This window comes from Physeter macrocephalus, chromosome 4 (assembly GCF_002837175.3).
Source record: "Physeter macrocephalus isolate SW-GA chromosome 4, ASM283717v5, whole genome shotgun sequence".
NCBI classification, from domain to species: Eukaryota; Metazoa; Chordata; class Mammalia; order Artiodactyla; family Physeteridae; genus Physeter; species Physeter macrocephalus.
The window spans coordinates 118,809,781-118,818,297 of NC_041217.1; positions in this window are offsets into that span (position 1 = coordinate 118,809,781).

The following is an 8,517-nucleotide window of genomic DNA, read 5'->3' on the forward strand; positions in this document are numbered from 1 at the left end:
GGGAAGAGAGCTGGTTTCTGTTTAGTCCAAGTCTATAGCAGAAAGCTCTTTCTAATGGAAAGAGCACTAGACCTAGAGTCAAAATGTAGGACCAAGTTCCAGTTTGGTCGTTTGATCATCTTGCTTCATGGTGAGATCCATGTCACCCTTGCCAGCAAATGGAACAAATAAGGCCTCCCTTGGGCTTCCCTGGTGGCGCAGTGGTTGCAAGTCCGCCTGCCGATGCAGGGGACACGGGTTCATGCCCCCGTCCGGCGAGATCCCACATGCCGCGGAGCGGCTGGGCCCGTGAGCCATGGCCGCTGAGCCTGTGCTTCCGGAGCCTGTGCTCCGCAACGGGAGAGGCCACAACAGTGAGAGGCCCGCGTACCACACACACACACACAAAAGGCCTCCCTCACATGCTCAAGGTGGTATACAACTTCTAAGTGTTCTAATAGCTTCATAACATATAAAACTTGCTGCACACTCAAAATCTGTTTCCAGCTCTCCTATTTCTGTTACTGACATCAACATACCCCACCCCCCCCACCACCCCCACCCCGCCGCCAGCCAAAGCAGCTCTAATCACTATTGCTGTGTGTAGTATCAGTTGATTTGGGATACTGATTCTTTGACTAAAGTTTCCTTTCTAAGTTTTTATCTACACAAATATTTTGACGTGAAACAAAGTGAGCTTGTCAAAGGTAACTGTGTTTTCACTTGTTTGTTGCATACCTATTCACTAAAGACCTACTAAGTGCAAAACATTGTGCTCTGCACTCTGGGCAGCTGACCGAGGACATGAATAAGGCTCTCTTCTGGCCCTCGGTGAGCTGACAGCCTAGTGAAGGTTCAGATGTGTCCATACCTAACCCTGATACAAAGCATAGCTCTTAGAACTGTTGGGTCACTCTAACATGGAAACAACTTACAGCAGTATCCACTCCAGAAAGGACATTCACTTTTCCACTTGTCGAAATTTTACATCACATCACTCTGGATAAAGAGCCCATCCCCCTATTTAACACACACACACACACACACACACACACACACACACACACACACACACACACGTTAAATTCTCTTTTGCCAAATATTTCTTGAGGTTAGTATTTTTATTGAATACCTGAGAAGGTCATAGAATATGACCATGCTGTACAGTCACATCTTCTTGGTCATATCTTCTTGAATAAGCAGTTCCGTGACAATCCTTAATATATGCACCCCACTTCAAATGGCCCACCAAAGTGCTTTTTTTTTCCCCCAAACAAATAACACTGTTCTTCTGAAGAGGAATTCTGGCACATAAAATTTTCGCCTTCTTACCCCACAAGATTTTATGAGTTGTAGACAAAGTTTGCCTAACAAAAGCTTTTTTATACCTATACATTTTTCTTTTTCCTATTATGTTTTGACCACTCTTAGAAAGGCAGCAATGAACTAATGACATATATGAAATGAATAGCCAGCAATTGGCCCTTCAAAAGCTATATGCAAAATGGTGATCTTAATGAAAGTAGAGGAAAGCCTTAGTAAATTTCTCAGACCACTAGGGCACCATTGAGAACAATAGTGAAACATTGTCTCTCTGCAGTCAGCAAAATGAACCACAGCACACTACAGTGCTGTGGCTTCCTGTTGAAAGAAAAGTTAAAATGAGGGAAATGACTGGGCTGTCATCTGTTAATCTTTTGCACATATGGCTAATGGCCTACATTAAAATCTCCAACCAATCTGTATACTTCTATATATAAGGAAGCAGCTCCTTTACTTCCTCCTCAAGTTTGCTGTCCGTGGGCCAAATAAGATATCTTTTTTGGTCACACCTAGGGCCCTTGGCAGTGAGAGTGTGGAGTCCTAACCACTGGACAACCAGGGAATTCCCTAAATAGCAGCTCTTTTATTTATTTATTTTTTTGCGGTATGCGGGCCTCTCACTGTTGTGGCCTCTCCCGTTGCGGAGCACAGGCTCCAGATGCGCAGGCTCAGCGGCCATAGCTCACAGGCCCAGCCGCTCCGCGGCATGTGGGATCTTCCCAGACCGGGGCACGAACCCGTGTCCCCTGCATCGGCAGGTGGACTCTCAACCACTGCGCCACCAGGGAAGCCCCAAATAGGATATCCTAAAGATGATGGTGGATGCGTTAAGCACCTATAGGGTCATGAGTCCTAAATCGGCTGTACATATTATTCTGTCTGTGCTAATTAAAATGATATAGAATGGTTTTGTAATACATAGGTATATTTTTATACTAATAGCATATGGTTTCCATTTTAAAACTATTTCATGGTAAATAATTGCTGTGTTTGGGAAGGATGGTATTTGAAGTGGACCATACTATATTTGAAAACAGTCCTGCAAGTAAAATAAAAGTTTCCCTTCTAAAACAGTAAAATTATATTAAGTTCCAAAGAGATCATTTCCTAGACGTCCAAATGCTTGCTCTTCTCATTTTCGTGAAATCCACAAATTCAATCTGTAGCCATTATCAAGTATGGCTTACAATATGCAAGTGTCTGGTAAGAAACTTCTAAGGCTATGGTGTTTGGATACTCCAACTATGGGCTGTAAAGTCTTCCACTTCACAGAGCGTGATAAATGAAAGCAAAGCATGAGAATAGAAATTTTAACCTTGAATATGCTTGCATGTTGTAGATTCTTTTATAAACTAGTCTATACAATTATCAAGATATAGTTATTATTGAGAAAACAATGTGTTTAATTTATCAAAGTATTTCCTTTGATTGAGTGAAGAAAACTGTACACACCTCAATAATCTGAAAGCCTAGAGGCTCTAATCAGAGCACTCAAAGTCTAAGAGGTTGAGGAACCTATATTGAAAAACTAGTCAATCCCAGGATTTATATTTCTGTGGACAGCAGGCAGTTGTCTTGTGCTTTCTGATTTATCTAACTTGACAATTTCTTTTAATTGAAGTGTTTAGACAATTTACTTTAATTACCAATCGAGTTGCTGTTTATTTTTATTTGTGCCATCTGTTCTGTGTTCCATTTTCTTTTTTTTCCTTCTTTTTCTTTATTTTTAATTTTTAATTTGAAGTATAGTTGATTTACAATGTTGTGTTAGTTTCAGGTGTACAGCAAAGTGATTTGTAAATAAGTTCTTCTGTATCATTTTTTTAGATTCCACATATAAGTAGTATCATGTATTTGTCTTTCTGTGTCTGACTTACTTCACTTAGTATGATAATCTTCAAGTCCATTCATATTGCTGCAAATGGCATTATTTCATTCTCTTTTATGGCTGAGTAATATTCCATTGTATATATATACTACATCTTCTTTATCTATTCTTCTGTCAATAGATATTAAGGTTTATTCTATGTCTTGGCTATTGTGCTGCTATGAACATAGGGGTGCATATACATTTAGGTTGCTTCCATGTCTTGGCTATTGTAAATAGTGTTTCTATGAACATTGGGGTGCATATATCTTTTTGAATTAGAATTTTCATCTTTTCCAGATATATGCCCAGCCGTGGGATTGCTGGATCATATGGTAACTCTATTTTTAGTTTTTTAAGGAACCTCCATGCTATTCTCCATAGTGGCTGCACCAATTTACGTTCCCACCAACAGTGTAGGAGGGTTCCGTTTTCCCCACATCCTCTCCAGCATTTATTATTTGTAGACTTTTTATTATTTGTAGCCATTCTGACTGGTGTCAGGTGATACTTCGTTGTAGTTTTGATTTGCATTTCTCTAATAATTAGTGATGTTGATCATTTTTTAATGTGCCTGTTGGTCATCTGTATGTCTTCTTTGGAGAAGTGTCTATTTAGGTCTTCTGCCCATTTTTGATTGGGTTGTTTGTTTTTTTTGTTGTTGATCTATAGAAGCTGTTTGTATATTTTGGAAATTAAGCCCCTGTTGGTCGCATCATTTGCAAATATTTTCTCTCATTCCATAGGTTGTCTTTTTGTTTTGTTTATGGTTTCCTTTGTTGTGCAAAAGCTTTTAAGTTTATTTAGGTACCATTTGTGTATTTTTGCTTTTATTTCCATTACTCTAGGCATTCCATAGTTTGTCTTTTTGTTTTGTTTATGGTTTCCTTTGTTGTGCAAAAGCTTTTAAGTTTATTTAGGTACCATTTGTGTATTTTTGCTTTTATTTCCATTACTCTAGGAGACAGATTCAAAAAGATATTGCTGCAATTTATGTCAAAGAGTGTTCTATGTTTTCCTCTAGGAGTTTTATAGTATCTAATCTTACACTTACATCTTTAATCCATTTTGAGTTTATATGGTGTTAGAAAATGTTCTAATTTCATTCTTTTACATGTAGCTGTCCAGTTTTTTCAGCACCACTTATTGAAGAGTCTTTCCTTCTTTTGATTGAGTATTTTTTGATTATTCCATTTTATCTCCACCAATGATTTAACACCCCTGATGTCTGCACCTTCTCCCCTCCCATGCCCTGTAGTGGGCCAGCACTCTAGTATATTTGCTATAGGTCCTCAAATACACACGTGTGCAACCTTGTAAATGAGTTTTGCATGCTTGTATTTTTACATTACGCAAATGACATGCTATAAAAATATTTTAATACATTATATACTTTAATATACTTAAGGTATATTTTAAAATACTTTAATATACTCCTTTGTTTTATTTTTTAGTGGTTGTGCTAGGGTTTACAGTATACATCTTTAACTTATGACAGTGTACCTTGAAATAATACTATACCACTTCATGTATAATATAAGAATCTTATAGCAGTATGCTTCCATCACTCTCCTCCTGTCATTGGTATGATTATTGTCGCTAACTTAAATTCCTTATGTGTTATAAATCTCACAATACACTGCTTTTATTTTTGCTTTAAACAATCTATGATCAACTGAAAAGATTAAAAATGAGAAAAATATTTTTATATTTACCTATATATATACATTTCTGTTGCTGTTCATTTCTTTGTGTAGATTCATCTTTTTATCTGACATAATTTTACTTTTGCCTTCTCTAGAACTTCCTTTAACATAACACACAGATCTGATAATGAACTCTTTCACCTTTTTCTTGTCTGAAACAAGTATTTCAGCCTCATTTTGAAAGCTTTTCTTCTGGATATATAATTTCATGTTAACAGTACTGTTTTCCCCTTCAGCACTTTAAAGATGCCCTTCATTGTCTTAGATCTCTGATGAAAAGTCTACTGCCATTCATTCTCATCTTTCTTCCCGTGTACATATGTTATCTTTCTCTGGCTGCTTTTAAGATTTTATTTTCTATTTTGTTGTTTCTCATCAATTTGATTATGATATTCCCTGGTGTGGTTTTCTTCATGTTTATTCTGCTTGTGGTTTGTTGAGATTCTGGCTCTGTGGGTTTATAATTTTCATCAAATTTGGAAAAATTTCATCCATTATCTCTTTAAGTATTTTTCTGTTCCTTTCCACCTTTATGGAACTCTAATTATGTATGTATCAGACTGCTTGATATTGTGATATTTTTTATATTCTGCCCACAAATTTTAGGCCTCTGCCTTTTCACACGCTGATCTCAGTGAAATCACTGGGCTCTGTTTAGGTTTCCTTCTCTGAGCTGTGGCCTGAACCTGCTTCCAGGTGGTAATCAGGGGCAACCAAAAGCCTCACCTGGTTTATTTCCCTTCCCTCAGAGATCACAGTCCCATGCTCTGAAAACTGTTGTTTTATGATTTTTTTGTTTTGTTTTCCTACTTATATATGGCACGAACGTGATTCACACAGCAGTTAATCCTTCAAGAGCAAAAGTTGCCCCTGCTTTACTTTTAATCAATTCATAAAATTCTTTTAAATAACTGATCTTTTCATAATATGAATTAGAATATATGAATATCATGAAAAAATGTATTGCATTTAGGATCAAATCCTGAATGCTTTCTCTGGCTTAGAGGCCTTGCAGGCTCTGGCCCCTTTTTTTCCATTGTAGGTACCTCTTTTACTACTCTTTCCTCCATTCACACCCTCCAGTGATACTGGTTAAATTCTTTTATTCCTCAGATCTACCATGCATGCTCTTGTCTCTGCCTGGCAGGCTTCTCCCAATCATTTCTTGAGTACCTTTTTGTCATCTTTTATACATAGGCTTGAATGCCACTTACTGAGTGATTCTTTACCCGATCCCTCACCACCCATGTGGGTGAAAAAATTAGGTTTTCTTGTTATATTGTGTCATAGCATCTTCTTGTTTTCCTTCACAGCACTGAACATAATTTGTAGTTATATTTTTATTTGTATGCTTATTTTTAATTGTCTATCTGCGTGGTAGACTGTAAGCTCCAAGAGGGCAATGACTGGCTATTTTGTACACCCTTTATCCTAGGCTCTGGGATATAGTAGGTTCTCAACAAATACTTGTTAACTGGCTGTTGTGCAACCTGTACAGTGAATTCTGCACATTTTAGGCCATGGGATGATGAATAAGCATCATTATTGGGAAAATGTTCACTTCCAATAAGGTACTTAAATGTCACAGCTCCTCTAATTTACTGTTATTTTAGTGTCAAGAAAATGGGTGTGAGGGGTTTTTGGTATTTCTGTGCTTCTGTATTTATCACTATTAGTTGCTGTAATCCTATGGTTTTAAAAGTATAGCACAGAAGATCTGCCATGAATATTCTGAAACATTTTCTCACTTTCAAATAATGACTATTGCTTTTAGTTATTATAAGACATTCTAATTGTAGAAAATTTGGAGAGTAAAGAAAAGTTTCTAAAAGTTTCCTTGTTATCTCTTAGTCTCCTTTATTGGCTCATCACCCTCTTCCCATCCTTTTTGGTGTGGGCTGAAGGTTTTAGCCTCGGCTTTCTTCCCTTCTCATTGGGATTCTTTCCTTAGCCCTTATTACCCTTGCGTGTAGCTTCTCTTTCAAATGTGTGTGTATATATATATATATATATATATATATATATATATATATATTTAATTTATTTATTTTTGTCTGCGTTGGGTCTTCGTTGCTGTGCATGGGCTTTCTCTAGTTGTGGCGAGCGGGGGCTACTCTTCATTGCGGTGCGCGGGCTTCTCATCGCGGTGGCTTCTCTTGTTGCGGAGCACGGGCTCTAGGCACGTGGGCTTCAGTAGTTGTGGCACACAGGCTCAGTAGTTGTGGCTCGTGGGCTCCAGAGCACAGGCTCAGCAGTTGTGGCACACGGGCTTAGTTGCTCCGCGGCATGTGGGATCTTCCCGCCCCAGGGCTCGAACCCGTGTCCCCTGCATTGCCAGGTGGATTCTTAACCACTGCACCACCAGGGAAGTCCCTCAAATGTATATTTTTAATCCCAGTGTTTTTTCTGGGCTCCAGCACCATGTATACAATGCCAACATGACACCTCCATTTAGAGATCTGACCCATGTCCAGAAACAAATGCATCATCAGTCTTCTAGACTCATTCCATGTCTATCCTAGTGTCTGGTACAACCATCTACCTAGCTGTCCAATCCAGAAACCTGTACATTATCATGAGCTCCTCTTTCCCCTTCCTTATAACCCTGATCAAATTCTATTACTTTAACCAATCAAATGACTTTGTGTCAGTCTATTTCTCTCCATCTCCCCTGGCATTTTTTAGACTGAGCTACAACTCTCTGTCACCTAGAATACTACTCCAGTCTCCTGACTGGTCTCCTTCATCATTCTTATTTCCTTCCTTTCATTCTGCATACTGCAGCCAGACTAATCTTTGAAAAATACACGTTTTCCCCTGCCTAGAGCTCTTCAATGGTTTCCCACTGATGTCACAGTAAAGATAAAAAAATCCTAGTCTGCTAGGCCCTACATAAAGCCTTCCACCTATTGCTCCCATGTTTTCTCTTTTGCTCTTTTTCTTCTTTGCAATTATGCTAGACTTTAAAAATTAATTTTTATTGGAGTATATTTGATTTACAATGTTGTGTTTTTGCTCTACAGTACAGTGAATCAGTTATACATATACATATATCCACTCTTTTTTAGATTCTGTTCCCATATAGGTCATTACAGCATATTGAGTAGAGTTCCCTGGGCTATACAGTAGGTCCTCATTAGTTGTCTCTTTTATGTATAGTAGTGTGTATATGTCAATCCCAATTTCCCAATTATCCCTCCCGCCCCCTTTCTCCCTTGGTAACTGTAAGTTTGTTTTCTACATCTGTGACTCCGTTTCTGTTTTGTAAATAGGTTCATCTGTACCACTTTTTTAGATTCCACATATAAGAGATATCATATGATATTTGTCTTTCTCTGTCTGACTTGCTTCACTCAGTATGACAATCTCTAGGTCCATCCATGGTGCTGCAAATGGCATTATTTCATTCTTTTTTTTATGGCTGAGTTATCTTCCATTGTGTGTGTACCACATCTTCTTTATCCATTCCTCCATCAATGTACATTTAGGTTGCTTCCATGTCCTGGGTATTATAAATAGTGTTGCAATGAACATTGGGGCACATGTATCTAGCCTTTTTTTGTTTTTTTGTTTTTTTTTTTTTGGCGGTACGCGGGCCTCTCACTGTTGTGGCCTCTCCGGTTGCGGAGCACAGGCTCCGGA